This window comes from Ambystoma mexicanum, chromosome 2p (genome assembly GCF_040938575.1).
Source record: "Ambystoma mexicanum isolate Mex_15411 chromosome 2p, UKY_AmexF1_1, whole genome shotgun sequence".
NCBI classification, from domain to species: Eukaryota; Metazoa; Chordata; class Amphibia; order Caudata; family Ambystomatidae; genus Ambystoma; species Ambystoma mexicanum.
Genome location: NC_090923.1, coordinates 1,308,418,217 through 1,308,440,973, shown reverse-complemented (window position 1 = coordinate 1,308,440,973; position 22,757 = coordinate 1,308,418,217). Strand labels below are relative to the sequence as shown.

At 44.4% G+C, this 22,757-nt stretch overlaps 5 non-coding genes across 5 annotated transcripts; all 5 read left to right on the top strand.

Moving 5' to 3' along the window:
- The first annotated feature begins 572 nt into the window (after positions 1–572).
- Positions 573–679, top strand: LOC138568028 (U6 spliceosomal RNA). The gene has a single exon (XR_011302402.1). It is a non-coding gene; the product is annotated as a U6 spliceosomal RNA (small nuclear RNA).
- Positions 680–6,026: 5,347 nt separating this feature from the next.
- On the top strand, positions 6,027–6,133 carry LOC138568027 (U6 spliceosomal RNA). The gene has a single exon (XR_011302401.1). It is a non-coding gene; the product is annotated as a U6 spliceosomal RNA (small nuclear RNA).
- Positions 6,134–11,504: 5,371 nt separating this feature from the next.
- LOC138568026 (U6 spliceosomal RNA) lies at positions 11,505–11,611 on the top strand. The gene has a single exon (XR_011302400.1). It is a non-coding gene; the product is annotated as a U6 spliceosomal RNA (small nuclear RNA).
- Positions 11,612–16,958: 5,347 nt separating this feature from the next.
- Positions 16,959–17,065, top strand: LOC138568025 (U6 spliceosomal RNA). The gene has a single exon (XR_011302399.1). It is a non-coding gene; the product is annotated as a U6 spliceosomal RNA (small nuclear RNA).
- A 5,344-nt stretch (positions 17,066–22,409) lies between these two features.
- On the top strand, positions 22,410–22,516 carry LOC138568024 (U6 spliceosomal RNA). The gene has a single exon (XR_011302398.1). It is a non-coding gene; the product is annotated as a U6 spliceosomal RNA (small nuclear RNA).
- The last annotated feature ends 241 nt before the right edge of the window (positions 22,517–22,757 follow it).

Here is a 22,757-nt window from a genome sequence, read left to right as displayed (position 1 = left end):
GTACAAGCTGTACAAGATTTCCAGGGCTTATCCTTGCAATCTAGACGTGGGTCGAAGGTTGAGCAATCCTTAAATCAGCTGCAAAGTTAAAATTGAAATCAGCCTGAGAATCCTTTAAAGGATGGTCCAACATCTGTTGCTTACAGGGCTCAATCGGACAGCCTCTGGTGCTGACGCTTTAAGCCACCTCCTGTTCTTGCCTTGTCCTTGTTACAGCCATGGGCCCACATACACTCAGAGGTACAGAGTTTTTCTCATGTCTGTGGGTCTGTTGTGATGCTCTCAGGCTTGCATCAGCCAGCCATTGTGATGGGGAGGGGGTGTCATTTTGCAAGCACCCTGGAGCATTAATCTTTATATCTTTAAATATAATTGGCATTAAACTAAAACCCTTTAGGACCAGATCAATACAGCAGCAAAGAATGCTTATTCATTGTTGTTTGCCTCTTCATTTCATATCACCCGATATCTAAATGGTGTTTGGACTTTCTGCCCTCTGACATAAGGACATTTGGTATGGCAAACCTTTGACCAGAGGTCCTAATCAATGGTTTGATTGACTCTCCCTTTGCGCTTGCTTCTGCAACACATGTACTAATATTGGAATGATAATGGGAAAATTAAATTGGCCCCTGCTCTAAAGGATGACACGCACATTCGTAAAGCATTCACTATTTTAGGCACATGTCTGGACAGAAACTTTCTTAATTTGCAAGTCTTTATTTTTTAATATATCTTTTTTTATTGAAGATTGACATTTTATGTTCATTCATATTACACGACAACACAATACATTTTGCGCCAAATTCAACACTAATGCCTCAGGAGCCTTTTACTTGTGAGTCCTCTTGACTGAATGAACAGCCCTGTCCCCTTCAGTTTCTTGACTTGTACTTTTAGAAGTGGCACGCTTCTTTTTTTTTTTTTTTATCCCATTCTACCAAACTCAGTATTATCACTTTCCTCCTTGTTGTGCACTCCAGCGTAAACTGCTTTAAGGTGCTGTTTGCAAACATCGCTCTGAACCACAGCTTTACTTGCTTCAGGGCCTTAATCTTTAATTGGGGCTGAGCAGTGTACTCCGGATTTGGCTGCGTTTAGTTGGTTGATTTCTTTTTTGATTTCTGTAACTTTCAAAAAGTCCCATTGTGAAATACCATTGTGACAATGTGCTGCAGTGCATGAAAACCTAAAATTAATGGTAGGGAGAGGGAGGGGGGTAGGGGGGAAGAGAGAGGGTGGGAAGGAGTGAGTGAGGGAGGGAGAGAGGGAGGAGAGAGAGACAGAGAGAGAGAAAACAAAGAAAATATGGTATTTGGGGGCTATGTATTTGCATGGAAAAGATTTTGGCCTTTTAATCAAGTGGGAAGGGGCTCTGTGGTTGGTATCTCAGCCTGTTGATGCTTTGTTGAGTTGCTTGGAACATGCAAGGAAGGAGACCTGAAGCACTCCCGACCAGGTTGCATGTCTCCAAGTTACTGAAATCCCACAGACCTCCTCCCTGTGCCACAAAGTCCTGGGCACTGAGCTCTGCAGTTGTTGCCCACAGGTCGCCAAGTGTCCCAGATTTACTTTCTCAGAGTTGCTAGTTACTGCTACCCCACCTCGACCACTATATTTTCCCCAGATACTTGCTACTGTGGAGCAAGCAGGGCTAAGGAGAGGGAGAGGGGGTGTGCCTATGCAAATTATCTGCCAGTGTGCTTCCTGGGAGGTCATTCCATCTCACCAGCTGACACCTGGGCAGCGGCAGGTAATTTGGAGAACAGACATATCCGGACAGGCCACAGAGCAAAGGCTGGGCCGTTGATTGAGGATCCCTTTAGCCATGTCTCCCTAAGTTACTGAGGTCCAGAAAAATTCCACCCTCAGCTCTCATAGAGAGGTCCTTGGCCGATCGTGGCCGATCAGGGCTGTGAAGGGTCAGGGGGGACTGCACACTGCCTCACCTTTTCACTGCTTTCTGTAGCGGTAATGCTTTTGCAGAAGGGGCCTGTACAAGTGATTTTGTTCTGCGCTGTGCGAAAGTCACATTTATCCACTGACATTAACCAAATTACTTGCGCTGTTCAACGCACATACATGCATAGAAATCATGTTATGTTTTTTGGGGAAGGTCTAGAGGGTCCTGCTGATGATTTATTAAGCTGTCTGCTACTCTTGCTTTTACATAGTCTTCCCTGCCCAGGCATGTTTAAGGCATACTGTATGTCCCTCCATTACAATGAAAACTCTGTTGAAAGCACAGAGGTACATAGGAATGGATCTGTTAAGAAATGAAACAAAAAGTCTGGAAAAATGTCGAAACGGGTAGGATTTGGGCTTACAATTAACTGACTCACAGTCAGATGTGCTATCCCCTGACCCACTGATCCCCTTTCCTTTTGTGTAATCCTTTTGTTCTCAGTAGGGTTTTCCAAAGTGGCTTTCAAATAAAAGATCCTAGACCTGCATTTTGTGGCACACATGCCTCATATCCCGTTGCTCTTGATAAACTCACATCATCTCCCACCAATACAAGCTGTAAAAGATTTTCAGGGCTTAGCCAAGCAAACTAGACGCAGGTCGAAGGTTGAGCAATCCTTTAATCAGCAGCAAAGTTAACATTGAAATCAGCCTCAGAATCTCTTAAAGGATGGGCCAACATCTGTTGCTGGCAGCGTGCAAAGGGGCAGCCTGGGTGCTGACACCTTAAGCCATCTCCTGTTCTTGCCTTGTCCTTGATCCAGCCATGGGCCCACATACACTCAGAGGTACAGAGTGTTTCTCATGTCTATGGGTCTGCTGTGATGCTCTCACGCTTGCATCACCCAGCCATCGTGATGGGGAGGGGGTGTCGATTTGCAAGCACCCTTGAGCATGAATCTTTAAATATAATTGGCATTAAACCAAACCCTTTAGGACCAGATCAATAAAGCAGCAAAGAATGCTGATGTATTGCTGTTTGCCGCTTAATTCCATACCATCCGACATCTAAATGGTGTTTGGTCAAACGTTTGCCATATCAAATGTCCTTATGTCAAAGAGCAGAAAGTCCAGAGGTCCTAATCAATGGTTTGGTTGGCTCTCCCTTTGCGCTTGCCTTAAGGCGTCAGCACCAGAGGCTGTCCGTTTGCGCCCTGCAAGCAACCAATGTTGGCCCATCCTTTAAGAGATTCTGAGGCTGATTTCAATGTTAATTTTGCTGCTGGTTTAAGGATTGCTCAACCTTCGGCCCACGTCTAATTTCCTTGGCTATGCCCTTGAAATATTTTACAGATTGTATTGGTGGGAGATGACGTGGGTTTATCAAGAGCAACGGGATATGAGGCATGTGGGCCATAAAAAACAGGTCTAGGATCTTTTGTATAAGAAAGTCTCTTTAAGTAGGGAACTTTGGACAACACTGCTGAGAGGAAAAGGATTACACAAAAGGCAAGGGGGTCAGTGGGTCAAGGGATAGCACATCTGACTGTGAGTCAGTTTATTGTAAGTCCAAATCCTACCTGTTTCAACATTTTTCCAGGCTTTTTGTTTCATTTCTTAACAGATCCATTCATATGTGCCTCAGCAACCCATGTACTAATATTGGAATGAAAATGGGAAAATTGAATTTGACCCTGCTTCAAAGGATGACACGCACATTCGTAAAGCATTCACTATTTTTGGCACACGACAGGACAGAAACTTTCTTAATCTGCAAGTCTTTATTTTTGAATACATCTTTTTTAATGAAGATTGAAATTGTATGTTCATTCATTTTACACGACAACACAATACATTTTGCTCCAAATTCAACACTAATGACTCTGGAGCCTTTTACTTGTGAGTCCTATTGACTGAATGAACAGCCCCATCCCCTTCAATTTCTTGACTTGTACTTTTAGAAGTGGCACGCTGCTTTTGTTTTTTTATCCCATTCTACCAAACTCAGTATTAACACTTTCCCCCTTGTTGTGCACTCCAGCGTAAACTGCTTTAAGGTGCTATTTGCAAACATCGCTCTGAACTACAGCTTTACTTGCTTCTAGGCCTTAATCTTTAATTGGGGCTGAGCAGTGTACTCCGGATTTGGCTGCTTTTAGTTGGTTGATTTCTTTTTTGATTTCTGTAACTTTCAAACAGTCCCATTGTGAAATACCATTGTCACAATGTGATGCAGTGCAGGAACACTTAAAATTAATGGTAGGGAGAGGGAGCGGGGGTTGTGGGGGATGGGAAGGAGGGAGGGAGGGAGGAGAGAGAGAGACAGAGAGAGAGAGAAAACAATTAAAAGCCTAAAATCTTTGCCATGCAAACACATAGCCCCCGAATACCATATTTTCTTTATGTGGAAAGGGGCTCTGTGGCTGGTATGGCAGCCTGTTGATGCTTTGTTGAGTTGCTTGGAACGTGCATGGAAGGAGACCTGAAGCACTCCCGACCAGGTTGCATGCCTCCAAGTTACTGAAATCCCACAGACCTCCTCCCTGTGCCACAAAGTTCTGGGCGCTGAGCTCTGCAGTTGTTCCCCACAAGTTGCCAAGCACCCCAGATTTACTAGTTACTACTACCCCACCTCGACCACTATATTTTCCCCAGATACTTGCTACTGTGGAGTAAGCAGGGCTAAGAAAGAGGGAGAGGGGGTTTGCCTATGCAAATCATCTGCCAGTTTGCTTCCTGCGAGGTCATTCCATCTCACCAGCTGACACCTGGGCAGCGGCAGGTAATTTGGAGAACAGACATATATGGACAGGCCACAAAGCAAAGGCTGAGCCGTTGATTGAGGATCCCTTTTGCCATGTCTCCCTAAGTTACCGAGGACCAGAAAATTCCACCCTCAGCTCTCATAGAGAGGTCCTTGGCCGATCGTAGCCGATCAGAGGAGTGAAGTGTCGGAGGTGACTGTACACTGCCTCACCTGCCCTGCTTTCTACAGTGGTAATGCTTTTGCAGAAGGGGCCTGTACAAGAGATTTTGTTCTGCACTGTGGGAAAGTGACATTTATCCACTGACATTAACCAAACTACTTGCGCTGTTCAATGCACATGTATGCAGAGAAATCATTTTATGTTTTTTGGGGAAGGTCTAGAGGGTCCTGCTGGTGATTCTTTTAAGCTGTCTGCTACTCTTGCTTTTACATAGAGTCTTCCCTGCCCAGGAAGGTATACTGTATGTCCCTCCCTTACAATGAAAACTCTGTTCAAAGCACAGAGGTACATAGGAATGGATCTGTTAAGAAATGAGACAAAAAGCCTGGAAAATTTCAAAGCAGGTAGCATTTGGACTTACAATAAACTGACTCACAGTCAAATGTGCTATCATTTGACCCACTGAACCCCTTACCTTTTGTGTCATACTTTTGCTCTCAGTGGGGTTGCCCAAAGTTCCCTTCTTAAAGCGGCTTTCTTTTAAAAAATCCTAGACCTGCTTTTTGTGGCACACATGCCTCATATCCCGTTGCAGTTGATAAAGTCACATCATCTCCCACCAGTACAAGCTGTACAAGATTTCCAGGGCTTATCCTTGCAATCTAGACGTGGGTCGAAGGTTGAGCAATCCTTAAATCAGCTGCAAAGTTAAAATTGAAATCAGCCTGAGAATCCTTTAAAGGATGGTCCAACATCTGTTGCTTACAGGGCTCAATCGGACAGCCTCTGGTGCTGACGCTTTAAGCCACCTCCTGTTCTTGCCTTGTCCTTGTTACAGCCATGGGCCCACATACACTCAGAGGTACAGAGTTTTTCTCATGTCTGTGGGTCTGTTGTGATGCTCTCAGGCTTGCATCAGCCAGCCATTGTGATGGGGAGGGGGTGTCATTTTGCAAGCACCCTGGAGCATTAATCTTTATATCTTTAAATATAATTGGCATTAAACTAAAACCCTTTAGGACCAGATCAATACAGCAGCAAAGAATGCTTATTCATTGTTGTTTGCCTCTTCATTTCATATCACCCGATATCTAAATGGTGTTTGGACTTTCTGCCCTCTGACATAAGGACATTTGGTATGGCAAACCTTTGACCAGAGGTCCTAATCAATGGTTTGATTGACTCTCCCTTTGCGCTTGCTTCTGCAACACATGTACTAATATTGGAATGATAATGGGAAAATTAAATTGGCCCCTGCTCTAAAGGATGACACGCACATTCGTAAAGCATTCACTATTTTAGGCACATGTCTGGACAGAAACTTTCTTAATTTGCAAGTCTTTATTTTTTAATATATCTTTTTTTATTGAAGATTGACATTTTATGTTCATTCATATTACACGACAACACAATACATTTTGCGCCAAATTCAACACTAATGCCTCAGGAGCCTTTTACTTGTGAGTCCTCTTGACTGAATGAACAGCCCTGTCCCCTTCAGTTTCTTGACTTGTACTTTTAGAAGTGGCACGCTTCTTTTTTTTTTTTTTTATCCCATTCTACCAAACTCAGTATTATCACTTTCCTCCTTGTTGTGCACTCCAGCGTAAACTGCTTTAAGGTGCTGTTTGCAAACATCGCTCTGAACCACAGCTTTACTTGCTTCAGGGCCTTAATCTTTAATTGGGGCTGAGCAGTGTACTCCGGATTTGGCTGCGTTTAGTTGGTTGATTTCTTTTTTGATTTCTGTAACTTTCAAAAAGTCCCATTGTGAAATACCATTGTGACAATGTGCTGCAGTGCATGAAAACCTAAAATTAATGGTAGGGAGAGGGAGGGGGGTAGGGGGGAAGAGAGAGGGTGGGAAGGAGTGAGTGAGGGAGGGAGAGAGGGAGGAGAGAGAGACAGAGAGAGAGAAAACAAAGAAAATATGGTATTTGGGGGCTATGTATTTGCATGGAAAAGATTTTGGCCTTTTAATCAAGTGGGAAGGGGCTCTGTGGTTGGTATCTCAGCCTGTTGATGCTTTGTTGAGTTGCTTGGAACATGCAAGGAAGGAGACCTGAAGCACTCCCGACCAGGTTGCATGTCTCCAAGTTACTGAAATCCCACAGACCTCCTCCCTGTGCCACAAAGTCCTGGGCACTGAGCTCTGCAGTTGTTGCCCACAGGTCGCCAAGTGTCCCAGATTTACTTTCTCAGAGTTGCTAGTTACTGCTACCCCACCTCGACCACTATATTTTCCCCAGATACTTGCTACTGTGGAGCAAGCAGGGCTAAGGAGAGGGAGAGGGGGTGTGCCTATGCAAATTATCTGCCAGTGTGCTTCCTGGGAGGTCATTCCATCTCACCAGCTGACACCTGGGCAGCGGCAGGTAATTTGGAGAACAGACATATCCGGACAGGCCACAGAGCAAAGGCTGGGCCGTTGATTGAGGATCCCTTTAGCCATGTCTCCCTAAGTTACTGAGGTCCAGAAAAATTCCACCCTCAGCTCTCATAGAGAGGTCCTTGGCCGATCGTGGCCGATCAGGGCTGTGAAGGGTCAGGGGGGACTGCACACTGCCTCACCTTTTCACTGCTTTCTGTAGCGGTAATGCTTTTGCAGAAGGGGCCTGTACAAGTGATTTTGTTCTGCGCTGTGCGAAAGTCACATTTATCCACTGACATTAACCAAATTACGTGCGCTGTTCAACGCACATACATGCATAGAAATCATGTTATGTTTTTTGGGGAAGGTCTAGAGGGTCCTGCTGATGATTTATTAAGCTGTCTGCTACTCTTGCTTTTACATAGTCTTCCCTGCCCAGGCATGTTTAAGGCATACTGTATGTCCCTCCATTACAATGAAAACTCTGTTGAAAGCACAGAGGTACATAGGAATGGATCTGTTAAGAAATGAAACAAAAAGTCTGTCAAAATGTCGAAACGGGTAGGATTTGGGCTTACAATTAACTGACTCACAGTCAGATGTGCTATCCCCTGACCCACTGATCCCCTTTCCTTTTGTGTAATCCTTTTGTTCTCAGTAGGGTTTTCCAAAGTGGCTTTCAAATAAAAGATCCTAGACCTGCATTTTGTGGCACACATGCCTCATATCCCGTTGCTCTTGATAAACTCACATCATCTCCCACCAATACAAGCTGTAAAAGATTTTCAGGGCTTAGCCAAGCAAACTAGACGCAGGTCGAAGGTTGAGCAATCCTTTAATCAGCAGCAAAGTTAACATTGAAATCAGCCTCAGAATCTCTTAAAGGATGGGCCAACATCTGTTGCTGGCAGCGTGCAAAGGGGCAGCCTGGGTGCTGACACCTTAAGCCATCTCCTGTTCTTGCCTTGTCCTTGATCCAGCCATGGGCCCACATACACTCAGAGGTACAGAGTGTTTCTCATGTCTATGGGTCTGCTGTGATGCTCTCACGCTTGCATCACCCAGCCATCGTGATGGGGAGGGGGTGTCGATTTGCAAGCACCCTTGAGCATGAATCTTTAAATATAATTGGCATTAAACCAAACCCTTTAGGACCAGATCAATAAAGCAGCAAAGAATGCTGATGTATTGCTGTTTGCCGCTTAATTCCATACCATCCGACATCTAAATGGTGTTTGGTCAAACGTTTGCCATATCAAATGTCCTTATGTCAAAGAGCAGAAAGTCCAGAGGTCCTAATCAATGGTTTGGTTGGCTCTCCCTTTGCGCTTGCCTTAAGGCGTCAGCACCAGAGGCTGTCCGATTGCGCCCTGCAAGCAACCAATGTTGGCCCATCCTTTAAGAGATTCTGAGGCTGATTTCAATGTTAATTTTGCTGCTGGTTTAAGGATTGCTCAACCTTCGGCCCACGTCTAATTTCCTTGGCTATGCCCTTGAAATATTTTACAGATTGTATTGGTGGGAGATGACGTGGGTTTATCAAGAGCAACGGGATATGAGGCATGTGGGCCATAAAAAACAGGTCTAGGATCTTTTGTATAAGAAAGTCTCTTTAAGTAGGGAACTTTGGACAACACTGCTGAGAGGAAAAGGATTACACAAAAGGCAAGGGGGTCAGTGGGTCAAGGGATAGCACATCTGACTGTGAGTCAGTTTATTGTAAGTCCAAATCCTACCTGTTTCAACATTTTTCCAGGCTTTTTGTTTCATTTCTTAACAGATCCATTCCTATGTGCCTCAGCAACCCATGTACTAATATTGGAATGAAAATGGGAAAATTGAATTTGACCCTGCTTCAAAGGATGACACGCACATTCGTAAAGCATTCACTATTTTTGGCACACGACAGGACAAAAACTTTCTTAATCTGCAAGTCTTTATTTTTGAATACATCTTTTTTAATGAAGATTGAAATTGTATGTTCATTCATTTTACACGACAACACAATACATTTTGCGCCAAATTCAACACTAATGACTCTGGAGCCTTTTACTTGTGAGTCCTATTGACTGAATGAACAGCCCCATCCCCTTCAATTTCTTGACTTGTACTTTTAGAAGTGGCACGCTGCTTTTGTTTTTTTATCCCATTCTACCAAACTCAGTATTAACACTTTCCCCCTTGTTGTGCACTCCAGCGTAAACTGCTTTAAGGTGCTATTTGCAAACATCGCTCTGAACTACAGCTTTACTTGCTTCTAGGCCTTAATCTTTAATTGGGGCTGAGCAGTGTACTCCGGATTTGGCTGCTTTTAGTTGGTTGATTTCTTTTTTGATTTCTGTAACTTTCAAACAGTCCCATTGTGAAATACCATTGTCACAATGTGATGCAGTGCAGGAACACTTAAAATTAATGGTAGGGAGAGGGAGAGGGAGCGGGGGTTGTGGGGGATGGGAAGGAGGGAGGGAGGGAGGAGAGAGAGAGAGACAGAGAGAGAGAGAAAACAATTAAAAGCCTAAAATCTTTGCCATGCAAACACATAGCCCCCGAATACCATATTTTCTTTATGTGGAAAGGGGCTCTGTGGCTGGTATGGCAGCCTGTTGATGCTTTGTTGAGTTGCTTGGAACGTGCATGGAAGGAGACCTGAAGCACTCCCGACCAGGTTGCATGCCTCCAAGTTACTGAAATCCCACAGACCTCCTCCCTGTGCCACAAAGTTCTGGGCGCTGAGCTCTGCAGTTGTTCCCCACAAGTTGCCAAGCACCCCAGATTTACTAGTTACTACTACCCCACCTCGACCACTATATTTTCCCCAGATACTTGCTACTGTGGAGTAAGCAGGGCTAAGAAAGAGGGAGAGGGGGTTTGCCTATGCAAATCATCTGCCAGTTTGCTTCCTGCGAGGTCATTCCATCTCACCAGCTGACACCTGGGCAGCGGCAGGTAATTTGGAGAACAGACATATATGGACAGGCCACAAAGCAAAGGCTGAGCCGTTGATTGAGGATCCCTTTTGCCATGTCTCCCTAAGTTACCGAGGACCAGAAAATTCCACCCTCAGCTCTCATAGAGAGGTCCTTGGCCGATCGTAGCCGATCAGAGGAGTGAAGTGTCGGAGGTGACTGTACACTGCCTCACCTGCCCTGCTTTCTACAGTGGTAATGCTTTTGCAGAAGGGGCCTGTACAAGAGATTTTGTTCTGCACTGTGGGAAAGTGACATTTATCCACTGACATTAACCAAACTACTTGCGCTGTTCAATGCACATGTATGCAGAGAAATCATTTTATGTTTTTTGGGGAAGGTCTAGAGGGTCCTGCTGGTGATTCTTTTAAGCTGTCTGCTACTCTTGCTTTTACATAGAGTCTTCCCTGCCCAGGAAGGTATACTGTATGTCCCTCCCTTACAATGAAAACTCTGTTCAAAGCACAGAGGTACATAGGAATGGATCTGTTAAGAAATGAGACAAAAAGCCTGGAAAATTTCAAAGCAGGTAGCATTTGGACTTACAATAAACTGACTCACAGTCAAACTGACTCACAGTCAAATGTGCTATCATTTGACCCACTGAACCCCTTACCTTTTGTGTCATACTTTTGCTCTCAGTGGGGTTGCCCAAAGTTCCCTTCTTAAAGCGGCTTTCTTTTAAAAAATCCTAGACCTGCTTTTTGTGGCACACATGCCTCATATCCCGTTGCAGTTGATAAAGTCACATCATCTCCCACCAGTACAAGCTGTACAAGATTTCCAGGGCTTATCCTTGCAATCTAGACGTGGGTCGAAGGTTGAGCAATCCTTAAATCAGCTGCAAAGTTAAAATTGAAATCAGCCTGAGAATCCTTTAAAGGATGGTCCAACATCTGTTGCTTACAGGGCTCAATCGGACAGCCTCTGGTGCTGACGCTTTAAGCCACCTCCTGTTCTTGCCTTGTCCTTGTTACAGCCATGGGCCCACATACACTCAGAGGTACAGAGTTTTTCTCATGTCTGTGGGTCTGTTGTGATGCTCTCAGGCTTGCATCAGCCAGCCATTGTGATGGGGAGGGGGTGTCATTTTGCAAGCACCCTGGAGCATTAATCTTTATATCTTTAAATATAATTGGCATTAAACTAAAACCCTTTAGGACCAGATCAATACAGCAGCAAAGAATGCTTATTCATTGTTGTTTGCCTCTTCATTTCATATCACCCGATATCTAAATGGTGTTTGGACTTTCTGCCCTCTGACATAAGGACATTTGGTATGGCAAACCTTTGACCAGAGGTCCTAATCAATGGTTTGATTGACTCTCCCTTTGCGCTTGCTTCTGCAACACATGTACTAATATTGGAATGATAATGGGAAAATTAAATTGGCCCCTGCTCTAAAGGATGACACGCACATTCGTAAAGCATTCACTATTTTAGGCACATGTCTGGACAGAAACTTTCTTAATTTGCAAGTCTTTATTTTTTAATATATCTTTTTTTATTGAAGATTGACATTTTATGTTCATTCATATTACACGACAACACAATACATTTTGCGCCAAATTCAACACTAATGCCTCAGGAGCCTTTTACTTGTGAGTCCTCTTGACTGAATGAACAGCCCTGTCCCCTTCAGTTTCTTGACTTGTACTTTTAGAAGTGGCACGCTTCTTTTTTTTTTTTTTTATCCCATTCTACCAAACTCAGTATTATCACTTTCCTCCTTGTTGTGCACTCCAGCGTAAACTGCTTTAAGGTGCTGTTTGCAAACATCGCTCTGAACCACAGCTTTACTTGCTTCAGGGCCTTAATCTTTAATTGGGGCTGAGCAGTGTACTCCGGATTTGGCTGCGTTTAGTTGGTTGATTTCTTTTTTGATTTCTGTAACTTTCAAAAAGTCCCATTGTGAAATACCATTGTGACAATGTGCTGCAGTGCATGAAAACCTAAAATTAATGGTAGGGAGAGGGAGGGGGGTAGGGGGGAAGAGAGAGGGTGGGAAGGAGTGAGTGAGGGAGGGAGAGAGGGAGGAGAGAGAGACAGAGAGAGAGAAAACAAAGAAAATATGGTATTTGGGGGCTATGTATTTGCATGGAAAAGATTTTGGCCTTTTAATCAAGTGGGAAGGGGCTCTGTGGTTGGTATCTCAGCCTGTTGATGCTTTGTTGAGTTGCTTGGAACATGCAAGGAAGGAGACCTGAAGCACTCCCGACCAGGTTGCATGTCTCCAAGTTACTGAAATCCCACAGACCTCCTCCCTGTGCCACAAAGTCCTGGGCACTGAGCTCTGCAGTTGTTGCCCACAGGTCGCCAAGTGTCCCAGATTTACTTTCTCAGAGTTGCTAGTTACTGCTACCCCACCTCGACCACTATATTTTCCCCAGATACTTGCTACTGTGGAGCAAGCAGGGCTAAGGAGAGGGAGAGGGGGTGTGCCTATGCAAATTATCTGCCAGTGTGCTTCCTGGGAGGTCATTCCATCTCACCAGCTGACACCTGGGCAGCGGCAGGTAATTTGGAGAACAGACATATCCGGACAGGCCACAGAGCAAAGGCTGGGCCGTTGATTGAGGATCCCTTTAGCCATGTCTCCCTAAGTTACTGAGGTCCAGAAAAATTCCACCCTCAGCTCTCATAGAGAGGTCCTTGGCCGATCGTGGCCGATCAGGGCTGTGAAGGGTCAGGGGGGACTGCACACTGCCTCACCTTTTCACTGCTTTCTGTAGCGGTAATGCTTTTGCAGAAGGGGCCTGTACAAGTGATTTTGTTCTGCGCTGTGCGAAAGTCACATTTATCCACTGACATTAACCAAATTACTTGCGCTGTTCAACGCACATACATGCATAGAAATCATGTTATGTTTTTTGGGGAAGGTCTAGAGGGTCCTGCTGATGATTTATTAAGCTGTCTGCTACTCTTGCTTTTACATAGTCTTCCCTGCCCAGGCATGTTTAAGGCATACTGTATGTCCCTCCATTACAATGAAAACTCTGTTGAAAGCACAGAGGTACATAGGAATGGATCTGTTAAGAAATGAAACAAAAAGTCTGGAAAAATGTCGAAACGGGTAGGATTTGGGCTTACAATTAACTGACTCACAGTCAGATGTGCTATCCCCTGACCCACTGATCCCCTTTCCTTTTGTGTAATCCTTTTGTTCTCAGTAGGGTTTTCCAAAGTGGCTTTCAAATAAAAGATCCTAGACCTGCATTTTGTGGCACACATGCCTCATATCCCGTTGCTCTTGATAAACTCACATCATCTCCCACCAATACAAGCTGTAAAAGATTTTCAGGGCTTAGCCAAGCAAACTAGACGCAGGTCGAAGGTTGAGCAATCCTTTAATCAGCAGCAAAGTTAACATTGAAATCAGCCTCAGAATCTCTTAAAGGATGGGCCAACATCTGTTGCTGGCAGCGTGCAAAGGGGCAGCCTGGGTGCTGACACCTTAAGCCATCTCCTGTTCTTGCCTTGTCCTTGATCCAGCCATGGGCCCACATACACTCAGAGGTACAGAGTGTTTCTCATGTCTATGGGTCTGCTGTGATGCTCTCACGCTTGCATCACCCAGCCATCGTGATGGGGAGGGGGTGTCGATTTGCAAGCACCCTTGAGCATGAATCTTTAAATATAATTGGCATTAAACCAAACCCTTTAGGACCAGATCAATAAAGCAGCAAAGAATGCTGATGTATTGCTGTTTGCCGCTTAATTCCATACCATCCGACATCTAAATGGTGTTTGGTCAAACGTTTGCCATATCAAATGTCCTTATGTCAAAGAGCAGAAAGTCCAGAGGTCCTAATCAATGGTTTGGTTGGCTCTCCCTTTGCGCTTGCCTTAAGGCGTCAGCACCAGAGGCTGTCCGTTTGCGCCCTGCAAGCAACCAATGTTGGCCCATCCTTTAAGAGATTCTGAGGCTGATTTCAATGTTAATTTTGCTGCTGGTTTAAGGATTGCTCAACCTTCGGCCCACGTCTAATTTCCTTGGCTATGCCCTTGAAATATTTTACAGATTGTATTGGTGGGAGATGACGTGGGTTTATCAAGAGCAACGGGATATGAGGCATGTGGGCCATAAAAAACAGGTCTAGGATCTTTTGTATAAGAAAGTCTCTTTAAGTAGGGAACTTTGGACAACACTGCTGAGAGGAAAAGGATTACACAAAAGGCAAGGGGGTCAGTGGGTCAAGGGATAGCACATCTGACTGTGAGTCAGTTTATTGTAAGTCCAAATCCTACCTGTTTCAACATTTTTCCAGGCTTTTTGTTTCATTTCTTAACAGATCCATTCCTATGTGCCTCAGCAACCCATGTACTAATATTGGAATGAAAATGGGAAAATTGAATTTGACCCTGCTTCAAAGGATGACACGCACATTCGTAAAGCATTCACTATTTTTGGCACACGACAGGACAAAAACTTTCTTAATCTGCAAGTCTTTATTTTTGAATACATCTTTTTTAATGAAGATTGAAATTGTATGTTCATTCATTTTACACGACAACACAATACATTTTGCGCCAAATTCAACACTAATGACTCTGGAGCCTTTTACTTGTGAGTCCTATTGACTGAATGAACAGCCCCATCCCCTTCAATTTCTTGACTTGTACTTTTAGAAGTGGCACGCTGCTTTTGTTTTTTTATCCCATTCTACCAAACTCAGTATTAACACTTTCCCCCTTGTTGTGCACTCCAGCGTAAACTGCTTTAAGGTGCTATTTGCAAACATCGCTCTGAACTACAGCTTTACTTGCTTCTAGGCCTTAATCTTTAATTGGGGCTGAGCAGTGTACTCCGGATTTGGCTGCTTTTAGTTGGTTGATTTCTTTTTTGATTTCTGTAACTTTCAAACAGTCCCATTGTGAAATACCATTGTCACAATGTGATGCAGTGCAGGAACACTTAAAATTAATGGTAGGGAGAGGGAGCGGGGGTTGTGGGGGATGGGAAGGAGGGAGGGAGGGAGGAGAGAGAGAGACAGAGAGAGAGAGAAAACAATTAAAAGCCTAAAATCTTTGCCATGCAAACACATAGCCCCCGAATACCATATTTTCTTTATGTGGAAAGGGGCTCTGTGGCTGGTATGGCAGCCTGTTGATGCTTTGTTGAGTTGCTTGGAACGTGCATGGAAGGAGACCTGAAGCACTCCCGACCAGGTTGCATGCCTCCAAGTTACTGAAATCCCACAGACCTCCTCCCTGTGCCACAAAGTTCTGGGCGCTGAGCTCTGCAGTTGTTCCCCACAAGTTGCCAAGCACCCCAGATTTACTAGTTACTACTACCCCACCTCGACCACTATATTTTCCCCAGATACTTGCTACTGTGGAGTAAGCAGGGCTAAGAAAGAGGGAGAGGGGGTTTGCCTATGCAAATCATCTGCCAGTTTGCTTCCTGCGAGGTCATTCCATCTCACCAGCTGACACCTGGGCAGCGGCAGGTAATTTGGAGAACAGACATATATGGACAGGCCACAAAGCAAAGGCTGAGCCGTTGATTGAGGATCCCTTTTGCCATGTCTCCCTAAGTTACCGAGGACCAGAAAATTCCACCCTCAGCTCTCATAGAGAGGTCCTTGGCCGATCGTAGCCGATCAGAGGAGTGAAGTGTCGGAGGTGACTGTACACTGCCTCACCTGCCCTGCTTTCTACAGTGGTAATGCTTTTGCAGAAGGGGCCTGTACAAGAGATTTTGTTCTGCACTGTGGGAAAGTGACATTTATCCACTGACATTAACCAAACTACTTGCGCTGTTCAATGCACATGTATGCAGAGAAATCATTTTATGTTTTTTGGGGAAGGTCTAGAGGGTCCTGCTGGTGATTCTTTTAAGCTGTCTGCTACTCTTGCTTTTACATAGAGTCTTCCCTGCCCAGGAAGGTATACTGTATGTCCCTCCCTTACAATGAAAACTCTGTTCAAAGCACAGAGGTACATAGGAATGGATCTGTTAAGAAATGAGACAAAAAGCCTGGAAAATTTCAAAGCAGGTAGCATTTGGACTTACAATAAACTGACTCACAGTCAAATGTGCTATCATTTGACCCACTGAACCCCTTACCTTTTGTGTCATACTTTTGCTCTCAGTGGGGTTGCCCAAAGTTCCCTTCTTAAAGCGGCTTTCTTTTAAAAAATCCTAGACCTGCTTTTTGTGGCACACATGCCTCATATCCCGTTGCAGTTGATAAAGTCACATCATCTCCCACCAGTACAAGCTGTACAAGATTTCCAGGGCTTATCCTTGCAATCTAGACGTGGGTCGAAGGTTGAGCAATCCTTAAATCAGCTGCAAAGTTAAAATTGAAATCAGCCTGAGAATCCTTTAAAGGATGGTCCAACATCTGTTGCTTACAGGGCTCAATCGGACAGCCTCTGGTGCTGACGCTTTAAGCCACCTCCTGTTCTTGCCTTGTCCTTGTTACAGCCATGGGCCCACATACACTCAGAGGTACAGAGTTTTTCTCATGTCTATGGGTCTGTTGTGATGCTCTCAGGCTTGCATCAGCCAGCCATTGTGATGGGGAGGGGGTGTCATTTTGCAAGCACCCTGGAGCATTAATCTTTATATCTTTAAATATAATTGGCATTAAACTAAAACCCTTTAGGACCAGATCAATACAGCAGCAAAGAATGCTTATTCATTGTTGTTTGCCTCTTCATTTCATATCACCCGATATCTAAATGGTGTTTGGACTTTCTGCCCTCTGACATAAGGACATTTGGTATGGCAAACCTTTGACCAGAGGTCCTAATCAATGGTTTGATTGACTCTCCCTTTGCGCTTGCTTCTGCAACACATGTACTAATATTGGAATGATAATGGGAAAATTAAATTGGCCCCTGCTCTAAAGGATGACACGCACATTCGTAAAGCATTCACTATTTTAGGCACATGTCTGGACAGAAACTTTCTTAATTTGCAAGTCTTTATTTTTTAATATATCTTTTTTTATTGAAGATTGACATTTTATGTTCATTCATATTACACGACAACACAATACATTTTGCGCCAAATTCAACACTAATGCCTCAGGAGCCTTTTACTTGTGAGTCCTCTTGACTGAATGAACAGCCCTGTCCCCTTCAGTTTCTTGACTTGTACTTTTAGAAGTGGCACGCTTCTTTTTTTTTTTTTTTATCCCATTCTACCAAACTCAGTATTATCACTTTCCTCCTTGTTGTGCACTCCAGCGTAAACTGCTTTAAGGTGCTGTTTGCAAACATCGCTCTGAACCACAGCTTTACTTGCTTCAGGGCCTTAATCTTTAATTGGGGCTGAGCAGTGTACTCCGGATTTGGCTGCTTTTAGTTGGTTGATTTCTTTTTTGATTTCTGTAACTTTCAAAAAGTCCCATTGTGAAATACCATTGTGACAATGTGCTGCAGTGCATGAAAACCTAAAATTAATGGTAGGGAGAGGGAGGAGGGGTAGGGGGGAAGAGAGAGGGCGGGAGGGTGGGAAGGAGTGAGTGAGGGAGGGAGAGAGGGAGGAGAGAGAGACAGAGAGAGAGAAAACAAAGAAAATATGGTATTTGGGGGCTATGTATTTGCATGGAAAAGATTTTGGCCTTTTAATCAAGTGGGAAGGGGCTCTGTGGTTGGTATCTCAGCCTGTTGATGCTTTGTTGAGTTGCTTGGAACATGCAAGGAAGGAGACCTGAAGCACTCCCGACCAGGTTGCATGTCTCCAAGTTACTGAAATCCCACAGACCTCCTCCCTGTGCCACAAAGTCCTGGGCACTGAGCTCTGCAGTTGTTGCCCACAGGTCGCCAAGTGTCCCAGATTTACTTTCTCAGAGTTGCTAGTTACTGCTACCCCACCTCGACCACTATATTTTCCCCAGATACTTGCTACTGTGGAGCAAGCAGGGCTAAGGAGAGGGAGAGGGGGTGTGCCTATGCAAATTATCTGCCAGTGTGCTTCCTGGGAGGTCATTCCATCTCACCAGCTGACACCTGGGCAGCGGCAGGTAATTTGGAGAACAGACATATCCGGACAGGCCACAGAGCAAAGGCTGGGCCGTTGATTGAGGATCCCTTTAGCCATGTCTCCCTAAGTTACTGAGGTCCAGAAAAATTCCACCCTCAGCTCTCATAGAGAGGTCCTTGGCCGATCGTGGCCGATCAGGGCTGTGAAGGGTCAGGGGGGACTGCACACTGCCTCACCTTTTCACTGCTTTCTGTAGCGGTAATGCTTTTGCAGAAGGGGCCTGTACAAGTGATTTTGTTCTGCGCTGTGCGAAAGTCACATTTATCCACTGACATTAACCAAATTACTTGCGCTGTTCAACGCACATACATGCATAGAAATCATGTTATGTTTTTTGGGGAAGGTCTAGAGGGTCCTGCTGATGATTTATTAAGCTGTCTGCTACTCTTGCTTTTACATAGTCTTCCCTGCCCAGGCATGTTTAAGGCATACTGTATGTCCCTCCATTACAATGAAAACTCTGTTGAAAGCACAGAGGTACATAGGAATGGATCTGTTAAGAAATGAAACAAAAAGTCTGGAAAAATGTCGAAACGGGTAGGATTTGGGCTTACAATTAACTGACTCACAGTCAGATGTGCTATCCCCTGACCCACTGATCCCCTTTCCTTTTGTGTAATCCTTTTGTTCTCAGTAGGGTTTTCCAAAGTGGCTTTCAAATAAAAGATCCTAGACCTGCATTTTGTGGCACACATGCCTCATATCCCGTTGCTCTTGATAAACTCACATCATCTCCCACCAATACAAGCTGTAAAAGATTTTCAGGGCTTAGCCAAGCAAACTAGACGCAGGTCGAAGGTTGAGCAATCCTTTAATCAGCAGCAAAGTTAACATTGAAATCAGCCTCAGAATCTCTTAAAGGATGGGCCAACATCTGTTGCTGGCAGCGTGCAAAGGGGCAGCCTGGGTGCTGACACCTTAAGCCATCTCCTGTTCTTGCCTTGTCCTTGATCCAGCCATGGGCCCACATACACTCAGAGGTACAGAGTGTTTCTCATGTCTATGGGTCTGCTGTGATGCTCTCACGCTTGCATCACCCAGCCATCGTGATGGGGAGGGGGTGTCGATTTGCAAGCACCCTTGAGCATGAATCTTTAAATATAATTGGCATTAAACCAAACCCTTTAGGACCAGATCAATAAAGCAGCAAAGAATGCTGATGTATTGCTGTTTGCCGCTTAATTCCATACCATCCGACATCTAAATGGTGTTTGGTCAAACGTTTGCCATATCAAATGTCCTTATGTCAAAGAGCAGAAAGTCCAGAGGTCCTAATCAATGGTTTGGTTGGCTCTCCCTTTGCGCTTGCCTTAAGGCGTCAGCACCAGAGGCTGTCCGATTGCGCCCTGCAAGCAACCAATGTTGGCCCATCCTTTAAGAGATTCTGAGGCTGATTTCAATGTTAATTTTGCTGCTGGTTTAAGGATTGCTCAACCTTCGGCCCACGTCTAATTTCCTTGGCTATGCCCTTGAAATATTTTACAGATTGTATTGGTGGGAGATGACGTGGGTTTATCAAGAGCAACGGGATATGAGGCATGTGGGCCATAAAAAACAGGTCTAGGATCTTTTGTATAAGAAAGTCTCTTTAAGTAGGGAACTTTGGACAACACTGCTGAGAGGAAAAGGATTACACAAAAGGCAAGGGGGTCAGTGGGTCAAGGGATAGCACATCTGACTGTGAGTCAGTTTATTGTAAGTCCAAATCCTACTTGTTTCAACATTTTTCCAGGCTTTTTGTTTCATTTCTTAACAGATCCATTCCTATGTGCCTCAGCAACCCATGTACTAATATTGGAATGAAAATGGGAAAATTGAATTTGACCCTGCTTCAAAGGATGACACGCACATTCGTAAAGCATTCACTATTTTTGGCACACGACAGGACAGAAACTTTCTTAATCTGCAAGTCTTTATTTTTGAATACATCTTTTTTAATGAAGATTGAAATTGTATGTTCATTCATTTTACACGACAACACAATACATTTTGCTCCAAATTCAACACTAATGACTCTGGAGCCTTTTACTTGTGAGTCCTATTGACTGAATGAACAGCCCCATCCCCTTCAATTTCTTGACTTGTACTTTTAGAAGTGGCACGCTGCTTTTGTTTTTTTATCCCATTCTACCAAACTCAGTATTAACACTTTCCCCCTTGTTGTGCACTCCAGCGTAAACTGCTTTAAGGTGCTATTTGCAAACATCGCTCTGAACTACAGCTTTACTTGCTTCTAGGCCTTAATCTTTAATTGGGGCTGAGCAGTGTACTCCGGATTTGGCTGCTTTTAGTTGGTTGATTTCTTTTTTGATTTCTGTAACTTTCAAACAGTACCATTGTCACAATGTGATGCAGTGCAGGAAAACTTAAAATTAATGGTAGGGAGAGGGAGAGGGAGCGGGGGTTGTGGGGGATGGGAAGGAGGGAGGGAGGGAGGAGAGAGAGACAGAGAGAGAGAAAACAATTAAAAGCCTAAAATCTTTGCCATGCAAACACATAGCCCCCGAATACCATATTTTCTTTATGTGGAAAGGGGCTCTGTGGCTGGTATGGCAGCCTGTTGATGCTTTGTTGAGTTGCTTGGAACGTGCATGGAAGGAGACCTGAAGCACTCCCGACCAGGTTGCATGCCTCCAAGTTACTGAAATCCCACAGACCTCCTCCCTGTGCCACAAAGTTCTGGGCGCTGAGCTCTGCAGTTGTTCCCCACAAGTTGCCAAGCACCCCAGATTTACTAGTTACTACTACCCCACCTCGACCACTATATTTTCCCCAGATACTTGCTACTGTGGAGTAAGCAGGGCTAAGAAAGAGGGAGAGGGGGTTTGCCTATGCAAATCATCTGCCAGTTTGCTTCCTGCGAGGTCATTCCATCTCACCAGCTGACACCTGGGCAGCGGCAGGTAATTTGGAGAACTGACATATATGGACAGGCCACAAAGCAAAGGCTGAGCCGTTGATTGAGGATCCCTTTTGCCATGTCTCCCTAAGTTACCGAGGACCAGAAAATTCCACCCTCAGCTCTCATAGAGAGGTCCTTGGCCGATCGTAGCCGATCAGAGGAGTGAAGTGTCGGAGGTGACTGTACACTGCCTCACCTGCCCTGCTTTCTACAGTGGTAATGCTTTTGCAGAAGGGGCCTGTACAAGAGATTTTGTTCTGCACTGTGGGAAAGTGACATTTATCCACTGACATTAACCAAACTACTTGCGCTGTTCAATGCACATGTATGCAGAGAAATCATTTTATGTTTTTTGGGGAAGGTCTAGAGGGTCCTGCTGGTGATTCTTTTAAGCTGTCTGCTACTCTTGCTTTTACATAGAGTCTTCCCTGCCCAGGAAGGTATACTGTATGTCCCTCCCTTACAATGAAAACTCTGTTCAAAGCACAGAGGTACATAGGAATGGATCTGTTAAGAAATGAGACAAAAAGCCTGTAAAATTTCAAAGCAGGTAGCATTTGGACTTACAATAAACTGACTCACAGTCAAATGTGCTATCATTTGACCCACTGAACCCCTTACCTTTTGTGTCATACTTTTGCTCTCAGTGGGGTTGCCCAAAGTTCCCTTCTTAAAGCGGCTTTCTTTTAAAAAATCCTAGACCTGCTTTTTGTGGCACACATGCCTCATATCCCGTTGCAGTTGATAAAGTCACATCATCTCCCACCAGTACAAGCTGTACAAGATTTCCAGGGCTTATCCTTGCAATCTAGACGTGGGTCGAAGGTTGAGCAATCCTTAAATCAGCTGCAAAGTTAAAATTGAAATCAGCCTGAGAATCCTTTAAAGGATGGTCCAACATCTGTTGCTTACAGGGCTCAATCGGACAGCCTCTGGTGCTGACGCTTTAAGCCACCTCCTGTTCTTGCCTTGTCCTTGTTACAGCCATGGGCCCACATACACTCAGAGGTACAGAGTTTTTCTCATGTCTATGGGTCTGTTGTGATGCTCTCAGGCTTGCATCAGCCAGCCATTGTGATGGGGAGAGGGTGTCATTTTGCAAGCACCCTGGAGCATTAATCTTTATATCTTTAAATATAATTGGCATTAAACTAAAACCCTTTAGGACCAGATCAATACAGCAGCAAAGAATGCTTATTCATTGTTGTTTGCCTCTTCATTTCATATCACCCGATATCTAAATGGTGTTTGGACTTTCTGCCCTCTGACATAAGGACATTTGGTATGGCAAACCTTTGACAGAGGTCCTAATCAATGGTTTGATTGACTCTCCCTTTGCGCTTGCTTCTGCAACACATGTACTAATATTGGAATGATAATGGGAAAATTAAATTGGCCCCTGCTCTAAAGGATGACACGCACATTCGTAAAGCATTCACTATTTTAGGCACATGTCTGGACAGAAACTTTCTTAATTTGCAAGTCTTTATTTTTTAATATATCTTTTTTTATTGAAGATTGACATTTTATGTTCATTCATATTACACGACAACACAATACATTTTGCGCCAAATTCAACACTAATGCCTCAGGAGCCTTTTACTTGTGAGTCCTCTTGACTGAATGAACAGCCCTGTCCCCTTCAATTTCTTGACTTGTACTTTTAGAAGTGGCACACTTCTTTTTT